The sequence below is a fragment of the Cibotium barometz genome, chromosome 38, assembly GCF_041138505.1.
Source record: "Cibotium barometz isolate CiBa-2024 chromosome 38, ASM4113850v1, whole genome shotgun sequence".
Lineage (NCBI taxonomy): Eukaryota > Viridiplantae > Streptophyta > Polypodiopsida > Cyatheales > Cibotiaceae > Cibotium > Cibotium barometz.
In genome coordinates, this window is record NC_141083.1 from 12067135 (window position 1) to 12086323 (window position 19189).

Sequence of the window (19189 nt, forward strand, 5' to 3'; positions counted from 1 at the left end):
CTTCACAAAATGGTGCACAACATTGAAGGCTCCTGCCGAAAAGTGTGTTGCTGCACAAAGCATATGGTACGTGTTAAGACATGGAGTGACAAGCACAATGATGAAGATTCCTCCACTCTGCCTCAGTATAGTGACCCATATATTGGAATGGAGGTGGGTTCTTTTACTCACGTAGCTTGTCTGCTTTCTTATTGAACATTGTGTGATGTCTCTAACCCTTGCCTCTATAGGGGGTCCTTCTGCCAAGGTACACAAGTACTTAAGAACAACACTATTTTTTTCATACCTCAATAAGTTATGTTTTTTGTAAAAAATTAAACTAATCTATGGAATTATATTCATGGGCATCATTATGTGTTTTAGCTCTGAGTTTGCTGGATCAAAGCCTTATTTTAACTATTTCTTGATCATCACTCTGTTTAGACTACATCTGGTATAGGTGGGTAGGAGTTGCCCAACCTAGGGCACACAACACAAATTTACAACTATCCTCTGAATCTCTGTTGATATAGTTCGACACCTTACCCTCTTCAACTTGAGTTTAGCTGATCCTCTAAAATGTCTTCTTAGGTCAGATAAGACTCTAAGCAACCCTGATATTCAACCGTATCTCTCCTCAGTTGACCTTCTCTGACAACCTATTGGCTTAATCTAACCCTCAGCAGCAAACTGACCACCCCACTACTGTAATCTGATTCAGCTAACTGCTACTGCCCTCTATCATATTCTTGTCCTCCAGACCCTCATATTTTCCTCCAAAACCAGCAATCTTCAATCCCCAAATCTCTAGTTCTAGGACCCTACTGAATATGTTAGTTGTCCTCTACTGACTCTTATTTAACTTAGGTTTGACTAAACTATTTTAGTTGATTCAACTGATTCACATCCCCTTTGACACTCATAGACCTTCAAACACTTTAGATTCCACAAAGATTGAATACTACAGTCTCTTACCTCACTTTAGCTGACCTTCAGCTATCCTTCTCTAAATCTCTGTTGATACAGTCTGACACCTTACTCTCCTAAACTTATATCACCTGATCGTCTAAAATGACTTCTCAAGTCAAATATGACTCTGAACAACCCTTATCTTAAATCCTATCTCCTCAGGTGACCTTCTCTGATAACATGCTGACCTAAACTAACCCCAGCTGACTACTACACCTGACTGAAATTTGATTCATCTAACTACTGCTCTGCTGACCTTTGTTAGCTTCTTGTCCTCCCAACCCTCATACCTCTAGAACCAGCAATCTTCAATCCCCAAATCTTTATCTCTAGAATTCTACTGAACATATCAGTTGTCCTCTACTGAATCTTATTTGACACAAGTCTGAATAAACTGATTCAAGTGATTTAGATCTCCTCACCTCTGCATCCTTTGACACTCATAGACCTTGAAATACTTTGGATTCTACAAAGATTGAACACTACAGTCTCTTACCTCACTTTAGCTGACCTTTAGAGGATAGCTCATCTTCAGCTATCCTCTAAATCTCTCTCCTGATAGAGTCCGACACCTTACCCTCCTCAAATTGAATTAGTTGATCCTGTAAAACAACTTCTCAAGTCAGATATGACTCTAAACAACTTTGATCTTCAACCCTATCTCCTCAGCTGACCTTCTCTCTGATAACCTACTGACCCCAACTGACCTAAACACATGCACACACACACTAACTCTCTCTCTCTCTCTCTCTCTCTCTCTCTCTCTCTCTCTCTCTCTAGCTCTCACTCTCTAACTCACCATCTCTCTCTAACTCTCTCTATTACTCTTTATTTTTTTCTAATTCTTTAATGCTCTCTCTCTCTCTCTCTCTCTCTCTCTCTCTCTCTCTCTCTCTCTCTCTCTCTCTCTCTCTCTCTCTCTCTCTCTCTCTCTCTCTCTTTAAGTCTAGCTTCTGGTTTCTTACATCACTTATCTCTCCTATACAAGAAGAGTATGTGCATCTATTTCTTCCTCGTTCATTGTACCAACCATTATACTCACCATCCTTCCCCCTCTAAAAAAACCCCACTTACACATATATTTTCTTAGTCTTACATTGGTACATATACCTTCATTAGCAGTTTTTCCTTTCTAATTACCCTTAATAGTCTAGATGGCCTCAGTATGTCACTCTTTAGTTTATTGTACACATATCTATATCATACATCATATATATACATATAAATGGCCTCAATATGTCACTCTTTAGTTTATTGTACACATATCTATATCATGCATCATACATATACATACGGGTACATACACATGTGTGCATATTACACACATTAGTAATATATGTAAAAATTTATATACAGATACATAAACATCCATATATGAATATACATATATATACACACATGTGGTGGACATATACATGTTTGTGTACCATCTTTTTCCACATTTTGATGAATTTAGCAAGATGAAATTGCCACTTAATTTGTTAGATTTTTAATGGCTTCCTATAATGTATTTAAAAAATAAATGGTAGGCTTTATGACATTACAATGAGTCAAGTTGAAGCTTATCCTAGGATTAGTGAACTCTGTGAATACATTAAAAAAATGAAGTTAATGAAACTACATGTGGTTGGTCACATAAAGGATGCATAGGAAGGCCAAAAGGCAAGCACATGTGAGCAAGTAGAACTAGATATTTTAACAAGGAGATCTATAGATTTTATTTTCTTATGCCTAACAAATAATAGTTGGTTGAGATAATGTTTTGAATCGAGTGATATATCCAATGCTAGAGATTTTAATTGCTTTCCTAGAGATTAAATAGCTATTTGGCATAATTTCTTTAAAAGAAATGAAATATTCAAAAGAAAGAAATTTTGTGAAAAGTCTCTCTCTAGCTCTCAACTTTGTCTTTGTAACCCTCTATAACTCTCTCTCTCTCTAACTCTCTCTCTAACTCTCTCTGACCCTAACTCTCTCTCTCTCTCTCTCTCTCTAATTGTCTCTCTCTTACCATATCTAATGCTATCTCTATCTCTCTCTCTAGCTTTGAGTAACTCTCACACACACACACACTCACCCTCTCTCTCTCACACACAAACTCTCTCTCTCTCTCTCTCTCTCTCTCTCTCTCTCTCTCTCTCTCTCTCTCATATGGACACACTAACTCTCTTTAACTCTCTCTATTTAAGTCCCCCCCTCCTCTCTCTCTCTCTCTCTCTCTCTCTCTCTCAGTATATCTAAGTCTCACTCTCTCTCTAACTCTCTAATTTTTCACACACTCTTTCTCTCTAAGCTTCTCTCTCTAACTCTCTAATTCTAATTCTAACTCTCACTCTCTCTGTGAGATTCTCTCTCTAACTCTTCTCTATGTGATTTTTCATCTTCACATAGATGAAAGACTTGTTGCATGGGAACACAACACTTGGCCAAATGAACAAGAACTGTAAGTTTGGCAAAAGTGACTTGAGCAGCGAGTCAAAGTGAGAAGAGTTGTAAAAGTGACTTGAGCAGCGAGTCAAAGTGAGAAGAGTTGTAAAAGCAACAAAAGAGGCTTTAGGAACAAGCCAAGTGGTAGGCAAGGCAACAAGAAGTGCTTGACATTCAGGCACAAGCATTAAATATAAAAGAATTTAAATTAGAAGAGAAGGCTATGAATCTCGAAGACAGAATACAAACTTGTATGCAACTGGAGGAAAAGACGCAAGTGCATGATGATGTGCACATGAATTATAGAGAGAAGACCTTCACACAAGCTTCACACCAATGAGCATTGAAATTGACAAGATAATTGCAAACTAAATAATGATTTGTCATCATTGTCATAAGCCCAAACATAAAAAGATTATGTAAGAAGCATGAATGCTTCAACTAGTCACGAGACATGACACTTTGCACGTTAGTGTTATGGAAAGAGACCCCAAATCATTGGAAGAGACAAAAAGGACATCAAGAGTGATTAAGAATGATCAATGTCCTTTTTGCCTCTATGGGAAGCGACAAAAAGATCATCAAGAGTGATCAAGAATGATCAAGAATTATGCAGGAGCAAAGATAAGGTTGACCATGATGTACACAGAAGCTTCTTAGACGTTGCTTGTGAGGTTTATCTCTTCTAGAGAAAACGTGCTTGGACAAAGAGAGAAGTTCATCAAAAAAATCCAAAGGGTAAAGAGAAGAAGGTCTTAAACACCTTTGGGGAAAGGTTTATGGTTTATGAGAGCCATTGGATCAAGAATAAGATAAAGGGCTAGAGTTCAATATCACCTTTTGTAAAAACCACTTCCCACCAACCACCTTCCTCAATTCTCAACTCCTCAAAGATCAAGCCATATGGATGGGATCACCATGGCAAGAGCTTCAATCCCCTAATCTTTGAATCGCTAAACCCATTAAATAGAGGAAATCCATATTCAAGGGCTGCAATCATTCAAGAAATTTTGAAGAAAAGAAAAAAGAGAAACATAATTTTTTTTCTCTTTGCGCTACGGTTGAATTCGATGTTTTCTTTCCTTTTTTAACGTACAACCGGCTCCGCCCTGCCAATTGTTCCTTCCCTCTCTCTTCCTTCTTCGTGCACGGGCCGCCTTCATTTTTCTCTCCACGCTTTGCGTCGAATTACTGTCATTGCCTTCTTTCTTTCTTTCTTTTTTTAAAAGCATTGCATGCTACTAAGATTCACACACAAAAAAAATCTTTAAACTTTAAAGCTTATATCATAAAGCTTTAACCCATAAAGCTTTATATTAAAAGCTTATAATTTAAGCTTCTTTCTCCTCCTCACACAAAAGAGAAGCTCCAAAAAGCTTGGTATTTTTTTTAAAAAAAGAGAAGAGAAAGTTTAAAGGTTTGAAAAAATTCAAAGCTCTTGATTACTACAAAAGTGGGTTTTTCCAAAAGTTGATTTTGGGGACAAAGGTAGACATCTCAAGGATAGATTTGGGCTACTTCAATAAAGTAATCTCGAAGGCTTCAGATACCACTTACGGGCTTTGTGACACTTAAAGTTGGGAATCCTTACACCACAAAATTGGGACAACATATGACTTCAACTAATTTGAAGCAAGGACTGTAGTACTACTCTTCTCATATTATTTATTTGCTTATCTTAATTACTATCAAATTTTTATAATTTTTATTTTCTCTCTATATTCCTCATCATGTCAAACACACAACCTCCTCCTATTTTCAAGAAACTTCTATCTCTTCAAGCTCAATTAAATGAAGAACGAGCTAAGGGGATAGAATTGAAAGATTTACTCCCTAACGGGAAATGATCAAGAAATGTTGAATCTGACTTTGACATTAGACACACCATTTTAAAAAAACTTTTCATGAACAAGAGAAATAAAAAGGGAAAGAAAATTAGTTGTAAAGCTTTCAAATTTTAAAATTTTGATGGTAAAAAGGATGCAAAAATGGTGTTGTCATGGATTAGTTTGATGACTATTTTTCTAGAGAAGCATTTTCTGTGAGAAAGATAAAGTAAGTGTGCTGCGAATCCAAAACCCACTAGTGGACACTCGTGTGTCATAACATCCAGCCCAATTTGAATCACTGAAAGCATGCAGTTGCGACTCGCCCCCTTTTGGATAAAATAATCCAAAATATTGAGTGCCCTGTAAATAGCAAAAAACCCGCTTAACAGCTTGCCAATGCTTCGTACCTGAGCTATGCATAAATCTGCTCAACTGTGAGACTGCATATTGTATATATGGTCTCGTGTTGCACACATAAAGAAGGGATCAAACAGCCTCCTGATACAAACTAGCATCAAAAGAGTCTCCTGCATCTTGAAGACTAAGTCGAGTACCTATCTCCATAGGTGTAGCCACAGGTTTAGAGTCTTCAAGATTAAACCTTTTCAACAGCTTCTATATATATTTAGATTGTAGCATAACAATGCCATCATTGCACTGCATAAACTGAATCCCCAAATAGTAATGCAAGGACCCTAAATCTGACATCTCAACAAACGATGACTGCAAATCAACCTTAAAGGCTGAAATCTGATCTATATCGGGTTTCGTGAGCAGCATGTCATCAACGTATAGAACGATGACCAAAAATGTGTCCTTACTCCCTTTCACATAGAGGGTACTCTCTATTGGACTGTTGCAAAAATCATTTGTAACAGAGTATGCATGAATCTTCTCATACCGTGCTCTAGGAGCTTGCTTAAGGCCATAAAGAGCCTTTTTCAACCTGCATACTTTAGACTCTTCTCCTTTCACAACAAAACCAGGAGGCTACGATATATACACCTCCTCATGTAAATCAACATTCAAGAATGCAGTCTTAATGTCCAACTGATGTACATTCCACCCATGATGTGCTGTCAAAGCAATGAGACACCTAATGGTAGTCATACGAGATGTGGGTGCAAAGGTCTCATCATAATCAATTCCCTTTGCTGAGCATACCCCTTTGTAACAAGTCTGGCCTTGTAGCGATCAATGCTACTATCTGCTTTGCGTTTTAACTTGTAAACCGACTTAGTACCAATAACCTTCTTGTCATGAGGTAGATATGTCAAATACCAGGTGTCATTCTTGAGTATAGAGTTATACTCATCCTACATAGCATGCATCCAATGATCATCATCCTGTGCTTCCTCTCAAAAGAAACAGGTTCCTCCTCATTACATAAAGTAGAAATGAGAACATGATCCACATGAGAATAATCTGCATGATGAGAACTTGCACGAGTTCTGCTAGATAAAGGAGCTGCCAACTTGCTACCCCTCAATGTCTGCACAAGCCATTTTGGCATATGCCTAGATTCTTTAATGGCCGCTCTCTCTTTATCCACCACATCCTCAATAATTGTCTCATCAAAAGGCTGATTTGCAGGTTGATTTTGCACCTACAAAGGTTGAATTTCAGCACTTGGTTGAGCATTCAATTGCTCTACATATGACTGCCCTCCATCATTAAACAAAGGTAGGAGCAAATCAAACATGTCCTGTGAGCATACATTTTGCTGATTTTTGCATGAAAGCATAGGCTAAACTGAGTTTTCGACAAAAACAACATCTATACTTACCAAAATCCGCTTTGAGGCCAGATGGTAGAGTCTATATCCCTTGCTTTCTGAACTGTATCCCATAAATATGTATTTAACTACCTTATCATCAAGCTTACTACGTTGTTACTCAGGTACAAGAGCATAAGCAAGACAGCCAAAAATATGCAAATGAGCCACATAAGGCTTCCTGCCATGCCAAGTTTCATAAGGAGTTTTAGACTGCAAGGCCTTTGGTAGGGCATTTTTTCAACACATAGTTTGCGTACATAATTGCCTCTAACCAAAAACAATGAGGTAAATCTTGGGCTTTCACCACACATTGTGCCATCTCCATGAGAGACATGTTCTTCCTCTTAGCCACACCATTTTGCTGAGGTGTGTATGGCACTGTACATTGATGCCTTATGCCTTTTTTAGCCATATATGCATGAAATTCCTTGGACATATACTCCCCCCCTCGATCTAAACGAAGGGTACCAACTTTACATTCACATGCATTTTTAGCCATGGATACAAAGTGCCTAAAGCACATAAAAACCTCTAACTTTTGTTGTAATGGATACACCCAGCTATATCTGGAGTAATCATCTAACTTTTGTTGTAATGGATACACCCAGCTATATCTGGAGTAATCATCAATAAAAGTGACGAAGTAGAGATATCCCCCAATAGATGGTGTCCTCATAGGACCATATACATCACTATGTATAAGCTGTAATTTCTTAATCACTCTCACAGATCCATCCTTTGGAAATGATACCCGATGCATTTTACCAAGAATACACCCCTCACATACATGTCTAGTAGGGGTCTCAAGAGTTGGCAACTGAGACATCATATCATGCCTTTGAAGGCATAACAAATTGTCATAATTCAGATGGCCAAATCGTGCATGCCATAATTCTGCATCACTCATAGCACGAGTCATAGAGACTGAGCAAGCATCATGCTGTAACTTCTCAAATACATCCATTTGTATAGGCCATGAAACAAGGTACCTGAGGTAATGATAGAATAACCATCATTTCTATCCTAAACTGTACATCTATCATCTACAAATATCACCATCAAGCCTAACAAGGCTAAGGTTGAAACTGACAACAAGTTCTTCTTAATGCTTGGCACATATTAAACTTTAGAAACAGTAAATGCACCCCCATTTGCAGTAGTGAGCACAACTCTACCAACTCCTTTGATAGGATATGAGGAACCATGTGCACATGTGAATGGTTCCTACACTTGGGACAGATTCAAGAGATGAGAACAAATTTTTTTGTGAAGTAATGTGCTTACTATCAAAGTACCAAACATCCAATTTTGCCATGCATACATCATGAACAGAAGGGTCATAACTACAATGTGCAGTCCATGCCCAATCATCTTGAGAAAAACTTGCAGATTCCTTCTATCACCACTATCAAAGTACCAAGCATCCGATTTTGCCACTAACATGCATACATCATGAAGAGAAGGGTCATAACTGCAATGTGCAGTCCATGCCCAATCATCTTAAGAAAAACTTGCAGATTCCTTCTTCTCTGCACTTGGTGTGCAGATACATCAGCCACAGCCACAGCCATGCCCGATTCTTTCTTTTTCTCCTTCTCTAGTCTTTTTTGCACTCATTTATGTAGTGCCCTGGTTTCTTGCAATAATGACGCTTGCCCTTCTTTTTAGGCTTATCACCTTCTTTCTCTGCATCCTTACCTAAGGATTCTAATTTTGGCTTATAGCAACCATGCGAAGAAGCTTTACCTTTACATTTCTGACTAGTAAAACAAAAGCTTGGTCACCAACTCGCATAATAGATCTGTTTTGCCTTGATTGCTCTTCTTGCAAGAGTACTGAGACACCAGCTCATCAAATGCAAGGGCATTTGGGTTTCCCTTCATCATGAGTCTAAGGGTAGAGGCAAAACTCTGATAAGAATCTAGCAATGCATTGAGAACTGTGGGCACCAATGTACTATCAGGATATATCTCATCCACACTAGCGAGCTGCTCCTTAAAATCTTTGATCTTGGTCAAGAAGATGTCGTCTCCCTCATTCATGTGGTCAGACTCCAACTATTTACGCAAATACGCAACACATGCTTCATTGCGCACTTGGTATAATGCAGCAAGTGCATCCCATGCCTGTTTTGAAGTCTTACATGACCGAATATGAGGAATAATGGTTCGCTTCATAGAAAGTGCAAGCAATGCATGTGCCTGTGCATCTCTTCCATCCCATCTCGTTTGAGCAGAAGTGGGAGAGGTATTGGTGGTGTATGTGGAGGAGCCACATCTGTATTAGATTCTACTTCAGATGTACCTGTAGCACTTAGTTGCAGGTAGTTGTGAAACAGGACGCATTTCACTACCACTGACCACATGTGGAGGAGCCTCATCTGTATTAGATTCTACTTCAGATGTACTTGCAGCACTTGGTTGCACTAGTAGTTGTGAAACAAGACGCGTTTCACTACCACTGACCACATTCCAAAGACCTTTAGCAACCAGTACATGCCTCATCATATAGGACCACAATGGGTAGTTAGTCGCTTGCAGACAATATATTGAATACATCACTACTACTAGCCATGACTATCTACCAAATGCAAAATCTTTCAACACACAAGTACTCAGTATTCATTGAATGCAACCCCGGATGGCTGCCCGGATGGCTGCCCGGATGGCTGCCAATTGACCGAATCACCTGCAAAGTGTATGGAAAATAACAGAGAGTAGAGAATAGAGTGTTACTGGTGGCAAAAGTATAATGGTCGATGTTGTTGAAGACATTGTAGATGCTGTTGCACACCAAATCTTTGTTGCTGCATAGCCCAAACACCCAAAATCGAGCAGAACAAATCCAAATGACGCCTCTCTAGAACGTTTACAGAAACCTTGTATACAGAACACTATAGTATATACCTTCTTCTCTTAAGAGGGTATCTCAATCAGAGATAGAAAAATAGAGTCATGAGGCCCTGGGAGACAGACTACTAGATCAAGTGTTAAGGAAGCTAGCTCTGATACCAATTGTTGGAATTAGGGTTAGGGTTGCAACAATGCACACACACAAGATAGAGAAGGTTGAGAGCACACAAACTCGCTAGATTAGAATGAACAAATTTGTGCCAAATACAAAAGATAAGTACACACCCCAAAATGAGTAGATAAGAGGGTGTACATATGCACGGGGGAAAAAACCTCCTAGTGAGGGAAAAAGTGCCCTAGCGGTCCTAAGTGTGTTTACACACATCACTACTATATAATGCTACAAAATTGAGGTCCTACTTGATAGGAAACTTATTAGGCCTAGTAGTTCACCATATGGAGCACTTGTTCTCCTCATAAAAAAGAAGAATGAAATGTTTCGCATGTGTATACTGAGCTTTAAATAAGAATAATGTCAAGAATAGATATCCTATTCCACGTGTGGATGATCTCTTTGACAAGTTAAGAGGAGCTAAAGTATTTTCCAAGACCGACCTTAAGTTAGGCGATCATCAGGCTAGAATGGCTAAAGAAGATGTCTATAAGTTTGCTTTTCATACACAAATGGGTCATTACAAGCTTCTAGTAATGACTTTTGGACTTACTAATGTATTGGCTACATTTAGTCACATGATGAACCGGATATTTCCTCTATATTCCTAAAGCACCAAAATTTTATAGTTGTTTTCTTTGATGACATCTTAGATGAAGATGAACACAAGAAACATCTAGAGATAGTATTCAATCTTTTGAAAGAAAATCAACTCTATGCTAACCCAAAAAAGAGTGAATTCTTCTAAAAAGAAATTGAATACCTTGGACTCATTGTGTTTGCCGAAGTAATTTGTGTTAATCCTAAAAAGATAGAGACCATTAGATCATGACCTAGACTAAAGGATATTCATGAGTTGAGATATTTTCTTGGTTTATGTTCCTACAATAGAAGATTTGTCAAAATTTTTGCTTACAAACGCACATCACTGATTTGAATTACTGAAAAAGACTAGAGTTTTTCTTTGGACTGACATGTATGAAAAATATTTTAATGCACTTAAGTACACACTTACCCATGCACCTACATTAATACTACTTGATTTCCTTAGACCATTCTTTGTGGTAGTAACTGATGCTAGTGGATATGGTATTGGTGCTGTGCTTATGTAAGATAATCACCCAATTGCTTTTGAAAGTAGAAAATTGAAACCATTTAAACTTAAATATAGTACCTATGATAAAGAATTGATTGTTGTTGTTTATACATTAAAAAATTAGAAACATTCTCTTATGGACTTTGATTTTATCATTAAAAACTGATCAATAAAGTATTAAACATTTTCTCTCATAACCTTTAATATCAGATAGATATATTAAGTGGGCATCTTTTATTGAAAGTTTTTAACTAGCTATTCAATATACACTTGGATTTTGATGATTGTTGCTGATGCTTTGAGTAGGTACCATTAATAATAAATTTGCTCTATTGAAGGCATCTCTTTGTATGAAGGAAATATATGAAAATCATTCTGATTTTTTTGATGCATATACAACAAATTGAAAGACTAATCTTTTGATAATGGTTTTCTTTTCTACCCCAAAAGAGATTAAGTATTACTAAACCATTTAGGCAAACTTAATAATATATTTTCTATTGAAGGTATCTCTTTTGATAACATGAAGGGAACATATGAAAATGATTCTAATTTTTTTGATATATACAATAAATTGAAAGATAATGATTGGTTACCACATTCTGACTATTCTTTTGATGATGGTTTTCTTTTTTATAACAAACGAGATTATGAATTAATAAACCATTTAGGCAAACTATTATTAAAGAATCTCAGCAACCACCTTTTGTTGGTAATAGAGAAGCATCATCTACTTGGTAAATAGTTGCTAGAGATTTCTTTTGGCCTACTTTGAAGTATGCAAATCGTAAGCGCAAACATATCATTTTTAATGAAGGTGATTATGTGCTTCTTCATATTGAGAAAAAATGTACTTCTTCATATTGAGAAAAGAAGACTTAAATTTGTAGAGGCACTTTATGGACCTTTCAAGATAATAGCAAAGATCAAAGATAATGCATATAATTTGGAGCTATCTTCTACTTAGCTTATTCATAACTCTTTCTGTATTAGTCTTTTGAGACCTCTCAAAGGACCTTTACCATCTCATCCTACATTATTAGAACAACCTCTTGAATCGGTAGATGAAGAAGAACATATTGTACCTAAGTCTATTATTGACCACAAGACCACCACTACACACACGGATAACACTTATGTCAAGTATCTTGTGACTTTTAAGAACCATCCTATTGAAGATGCCAAATGAATGCCAAAAAAGGTTTTTCATTCTTACCAAAATCTTATCCACTTTTACCATCCGCGCGATTGAGGTCAATTGCAACCCGAGAAAGAGGGAATGTTAGTCATAACCTCTATGGGGATGCCCATCATTTTATTTTGAGATATTTTATTTGGATGCACCTTTTATTTATATCATTTACTAGGATTAATGCGTTTAATCAAGTAATGTGTGCTGGTATGATACGGTTAGTATTAATGTGTTTAATCAACTATGTGCACACTAACTAATAATATTTTGGATGCAGACAAAGAATGAGTGGCGGATTATGTGTTAATATAGTTGGAACATGTGTTAAACCACTATGGGATATTTTGGAAGATATGTAAATACCTTTTATGGTTTCATATTTAGGCATTAATATTTTTGTAAGGCTAAGGCCTCATACCTTTGTACATACCAAATACTATTTTATACTTTTGGTAGGCCTAAGACTATATTAATGCTTACTATATTTTTGTAGAGCTTGTGCTTTATTTTTGGAATTATCTTTTTAGAAAAAAGCAAGTACTTTTTCTAATACATATAAATATAGATGCGTGGTATAAGGGACATACTCATCCCAGGGGAGATTCAACCCACTCTTGTGTTGAGGTGACCTCTACTTTATTTTTCATCTCTTGTTTATTTTATTTGGTTTATTAAGGTTTATGTTTTTAATTTATGCAAGTATATGTTATGCAGTAATTTTTGTGTCAAGAAATTAGAGTTTCCTTCTCCAAATGTCTTAAGATCCTGATAGTCTTTATTTCAAAGGTTCTAAGAGGTGATTCATGCATGGTGCATCTCAGAAAAAATTTCTCCTTTCGGTGGTCCATTACTTGTAGTACCTGGCACGATCTATGAAGTAGTAATTCTACACGGCTTTCTTCTTCATCGGATTCAACATCCGTACAACCAAGGGGGCTCACTGATCCCTTCTATTTTTATTTTCCATCATTTGGTGCTTCTTGCATATTATTGGTTAAAAATGGAGTCCGATCACTCTGTCCCACATTCACCCGAATCTATCCCTTTTCGCCAATAAATGCATGATTTGTAGGAGAAAATGAATTTATTTATGAATGGCATCCGCACTATGATAACACCTATAGTATCGCAGCCACCACCGACTTTGGATACCCATCACTTTGGTAGTTATGTGGGTAAACTGAAAAAGGGATTAAAGCCAAAACTTGCATTAAAGGATTTGAAACCACCAAAGTACACTAGCACTTAACATTCTCACACAATTGGCATAGTAGATCAATGGCTTTCTAGGTGGGAACAATGCTTTACTTTATGTGATATCACAGTTGAGCACATTACAATCTAGCATGCTGTATATAATTTACAGGATGTGGCTCTCGTTGGTGGAGGAAAATTCAAAAGGACAAGACGATCCTGAATAATTGGGAGGAATGTAAGAATATTTTTATTCAAAATTTTGTACCACCAGATGAGCAAAGTAGAGCCCTTGATACTTGGTTCTTTATCTCTCAAAAGAATCTTATAGTTCAGGAGTACACGACAAGTATCGAGAGGTGCTTATGAAAATTCCACAAATTTTACTAGATTTATAGGTTTATAAATTCACCTTGGGGTAACTTTGACCATTACTACATCATTTTTTTTTTAGTGTCAAACTTTATCCAAAAATTGCTTTAGTTTATGAAGATGGTCGAAAGGGTCAAAATCAAGCAGTGGGTCAAGTTTCCCAGTCTCATTTTATGCGATGTAATTATGAAGCTTCGAGGTACATTGGTGGGCCAAAGGGAAAGACATCTATGTCTAGTGTACATTCCTATACAAAGAGTAGACATCTATGTCTAGTGTACATTCCTATACAAAGACTCATGCAAGAGTTAAGAGAAAGGTGTCAATGAAAAATGACCATAGATCCTCTCTCACTTGGGAATAGTTTGAGGAAGCAAAGAGTGAAGGCTTATGCTATGCTTGTATGGGCAAGCATCAAAGGCATGATTGTCCATTGAAGAAGCAGTGCATAACTGCAAATATGACCATTGAGTTTATAGATTCAGATCATGGGGATGATCTTGAGGAAGATTCATTGGATGAGAGTCCAGATAAAGCACCCCAACATTCTATTAGGATACTCTCAGTGTGAATTGAGAAATGGGTACCCACGATTGTGGATGCAGTCTTATCTTTAAAGGCTAGCCACGGTTATCGATTTTCTGTTACAAAACTTATCGTCATTAAGGGTTTGATTGAAGAGAAACCAATGAAGGTACTCTTCGATGCGGGCTCTACTCATCATGTGGTTAGTTCTCAAATCGTCAAGAAATTATAGTTGAAGACTCAACCATTGCCATATCAGTATACAGTTGAGCTAACAGATGGCAAAGGAGCAGAGGTTTGGGACCAACACATTGTAGGCCTTGGTCTCACCATTCAATCCTACTTTTAGGAGCTCAACTTTGATATTACTCAACTAGCACATTTTGATGTTGTGCTAGGGAAAGAATGGCATGCACGGGAAGAAGCTTCTCGTCGACTTCGCAAAGCATGTCTATCAATTTATGCATAAGGGAAGGATGCATCACATTAAAGGTGAGCTATGTATATCTACCCAAGAATGCATTAATTACTGTTATACAAATGCTTAAAATATCTTGTAAGTCTCTCTTATGCTGTCTATCAATTTATGCATAAGGGAAGGATGCATCACATTAAAGGTGAGCTATGCATGCATTAATTACTGTTATACAAATGTTTAAAATATCTTGTAAGTCTCTCTTTTTAGGTTGGGTTCAAAAAGTTCCAAGTGTTGTAGATACGCATGAAAGTGGAACTCCAACCTGTAATGCCACAAAATCTTTGCAAGAGAAAATTTTGATGGAATTTTTTGATGTTTTTAAATCTGACTTGCCCTCTTCTTTGCCTCTACGTAGAAATGCAGAGCATTGAATAGAGCTTGTGCCTGGTGTAATAGTGGTCAATAGATCTCCTACTAGATGAGTTTGGTCAAGGAGAATGAGGTGTCAATGGTGATTGAGGAGTACCTAGCGAGAGGACTTATTCGCCCCAGTTTTCTCACCATTCACTTCTCTGGTTTTGCTAGTTAAAACGAAAGATGGTTCTTATCGAATGTGTATCGATTATAGAGCCTTAAATAAACTTAGTATAAAACATCGATATCCAATTCCCAGGATTGATGATTTGATAGATGCTCTAGGTGGATCTAAAGTCTTCAGTAAGACAGATTTAAAAAGTGGATATCATCAGATTCATATTAAAGATGAAGATGTATCTAAGATTGCTTTTCGTACTTATTTTGGTCATTATGAGAGTACCTTGTGATGTTATCCGGGCTTACTAATGCACTAGCCACATTTATGATGTTAATGAATGATGTCTTTAGGCCATTAATGGGAAAATTTATGGTGGATTTTATTGATGATATTTTGGTTTATAGTAATTCTTTATTGGAGCACGAACCACTTGTTTACAATATTTGGCATGCTTAGGAAAAATGTGTTATATGCCAATAAACAAAAGACTTTCCTATGTCAAGAGGTAGTTGAATATTTGGGACACATTATATCGGCGCTATAGGTGTATAGATGGATTCGAAGAAAGTAGCAGTACAAGTTACTATCTAGATCGACATTCAACAATAAAGTTATTGAGTATCGTGGATCCGTCATTACCTTTTGTCGTTGAGATAGATGCTAGTAGCATAGCCATAGGAGTTGTGTTCAGCCACCCAACAAGACTGACTAGTGGCTTTTGAGAGTAAGAAACTTAGTAGTTTGCAACACAAGTGACCCACACATGAGCTGGAATTGTATGCAGTTATACATGCACTCAAGGTGTGGAGGCATTACATATATGGAGTAGAGTTTAAGGTATATACATATCATGGTATTTTTTGTAACCAGCTGGATTTAATAGGCTGTCAGCAAGCTGGGCGAAATTGATGCAAGAGTTTCACATGGAAATCTTTTATAAATGAGGAAAAGAGAATGTTGTTACCGATGCATTGTCTTGTATAATGTATTAGATGAGTTTCATTATGGTCCAGAATGAGATCATTCATAGAATACATGAAGTTCAAAAGACGGATCCATATGTTCAATCCTTATGGAATAAGGCAGAGGACGAATCAACCTTGCCTAACTTATTGTCTGGTAAACGTAGATTTACCATTGAGAATGGAATTCTCAAGAGAAATGGCAAGGTATGTGTTCCGGACTCAGATAATTTGAGGGTATTTAGTAACACACGAATGTCACGATAGTCCATGTGTTGGACACCTGAGAATCAAGAAAACAATTGAGCTCATTAAACGTTTCTACAGGTGGTCACATTTAAAGAAACATATTAACCATTATGTGACACTTTTTTTATAGTGTCAGGTTACTAAATTCGAGCGTGTGAAGTTGCCAGGATTGTTACACCCATTGCCTATTTTAGAGAGGAAATGACAAAGTATTTCCATGGGTTTCATTATGGGTTTACCTCGAATCAAGAAAGATTATAATGCTATGTTCTTCATTGTGGATAGATTCAAGATGGCACATTTTGTTCCTACTAAAACGAACAAAGTCAAAGCTCTGCAAGTAGCGGAATTATTTCTTGACAATGTGTTTAGATTACATGGATTTCCAGAATCCATTGTGTGGGATAGAGATCTGCGCTTTATAGGTAATTTTTGGCAGCATGTTTTTAATAAACTTGGATAAGTAGCGATGATCATCCACAGAGACTGATGGTTAGACCAAGAGAGTCAACCAAGTCTTGGAGGATATGTTGAGAGCTTCTATCGGAGGGAGAATGACATAGCGATTGGGAAAGTATTTACCTTTATTGAAGTTTGCATATAATTCGCGCAAGGATTCCTCTACAAACTTTTCTCCATTTGAATTGAATTATGGATATAATCCATTGATGTCAGGTACCATTGGATTACCTCATTAGACACCTAGTGTAGTTGAATTTATGTCTCATATGTAGTTAAATTTAGCTAGAGATCGAGATTATATCCGCCGGGCTACGGATTGAGAGGTTAAGTATGCTAATCCCAAGTGGATAGCTCCTTTTTTTAAAGAGAGGGAGAAAGTGTTTCTACTTGTTTCTCGAAGGGCTGAGACGCTTTGTGCAGGTGAATCTGCTAAGTTGTCGCCTAGATATTGTGGGCTGGACGATTTTCAAACAAGTTAGAGATGTGGCTTATAAGTTAGGCTTACCACAAGACTGTCATGTCCACCTAGTATTTCATGTGAGGCGATTAAAGCGTTATCTATATAACGGTGATAATTTAGTTGATGGCATGATTGCTTTGCAAGAACCTGATCAAGAAGATCATGGACTAGAACAGATTGTGGAATGAGGAGAAAGACAATTGTGAAATTATATTCTTCGTGAGTTCGTTGTAAAAGGGAAAGGACATCCCTTGACAAATGCAACTTGGAAAATGGAGTTTCAGTGTGTCATAAGTATTATCCTTAGTTTGAGGACGATGATTCCTAAAAGGGAGAAAGAATGTTACGACCCTTACACGTGGCAGCATGTGGGATGCATACACACTAATATGGGGGATTTGCACACCAGTAATGCATGGGACATGCAGGCGTTGCATGCGAAAGCCAATGGCGGCATACTATTTGCACATCATCGCTTACAATATCAAGTGTGAACGGGTAATGTTTGTGGGTGATGGTTCTAGGCCAAAGACCAAGTGATGTGTGGCATGGGATTACCAACCGGGACATAAGGAGCGCGTGAATATGGTGTGTGGTCGGCAAGATATACATTGGACGCCCAGGGTCATTGGTATATATAATGGTTGAGTGGTTAAACAACATGGTATGCCAAGCTAGGTTTATTTGAGCTATTTTTGAGTCATTCATCTTCTCTCTCATGCTTTTTGCATGAGGCTAGAATCAAAGAACTAGGGCAGCTTGCATGGAGGCCTGACACTTAAGACCTAGATCAAATTTTCTAAGGAAATGTAACATATCATCATGAGGGTGGGAAAAGCTAGAGCCAGTGAAAGAAAATTAGGCAAATTACAGGGGAATGGGAAGCTCTTTTATAGGATAAGCAATCTAGGGGCCTAAAAGGAGCTAGAGAGGTACATAAGTGTAGGGAAAAATGGGAGGCAAATGAGGATTCAATCTAGGAGATGCTTCTTCAAAAAGGCTTAAGAACATAAACTTTTAGTGCCCTCAAATTAAAAAGAAGCCAAGATGTGATCAGGAAAGTCATTGACCTTGAAGGTAGAGGTATTATACGCAGAGACAATGGCTTGCAAATGGGAGTATTTAGGAGAAACTCCTGGTTCTAAAGAAGATGACAGCTTAAAGTTTTCAAGAAGAGAGTAGGTTATTGGATATTATGCCAAAGTTTGCAAGTGAGGATCAGGCTTCTTAAATAGAAAAAGATAATTTAGAAGGATGAGTGCTTGGAAGCACTACAACAGTTGGGTCATGACAAAAGTCGAGGGCGGGATGGGCTTTTCTTCTTGGAATTTCGATAAGAAATGGGGAGTGTGTCCCTTAGAGCCTTTAGATAGCAAGGGGTTGAAAGGGAAGTTAAAGAGGGGCTGATTAAACTCAACCCCAAGCAAACTACTTGTGAACTTTTATCTTAGTGGAGGCCCATTACAATGCTCATGGTGTTGTACAAGATTTTAGCAGACGTGGTAGCAATCGAAATGACCTTCTTATTGCAAAGGCCTACCTCTCCTAGACATCATAGCTTCATCAAGGAGAGATCTATCATTGAAAATATTTATTATGTGTTGTTGGGCAAGGAGCTCGTTTTATAAGTGCATTATGCTATAGCTGGATCTGAAGAAGGCATATAATAGAGTTCACTGGTCATTTGTCAATAGAGTGGAGCTCATTGGTCATTTGCCA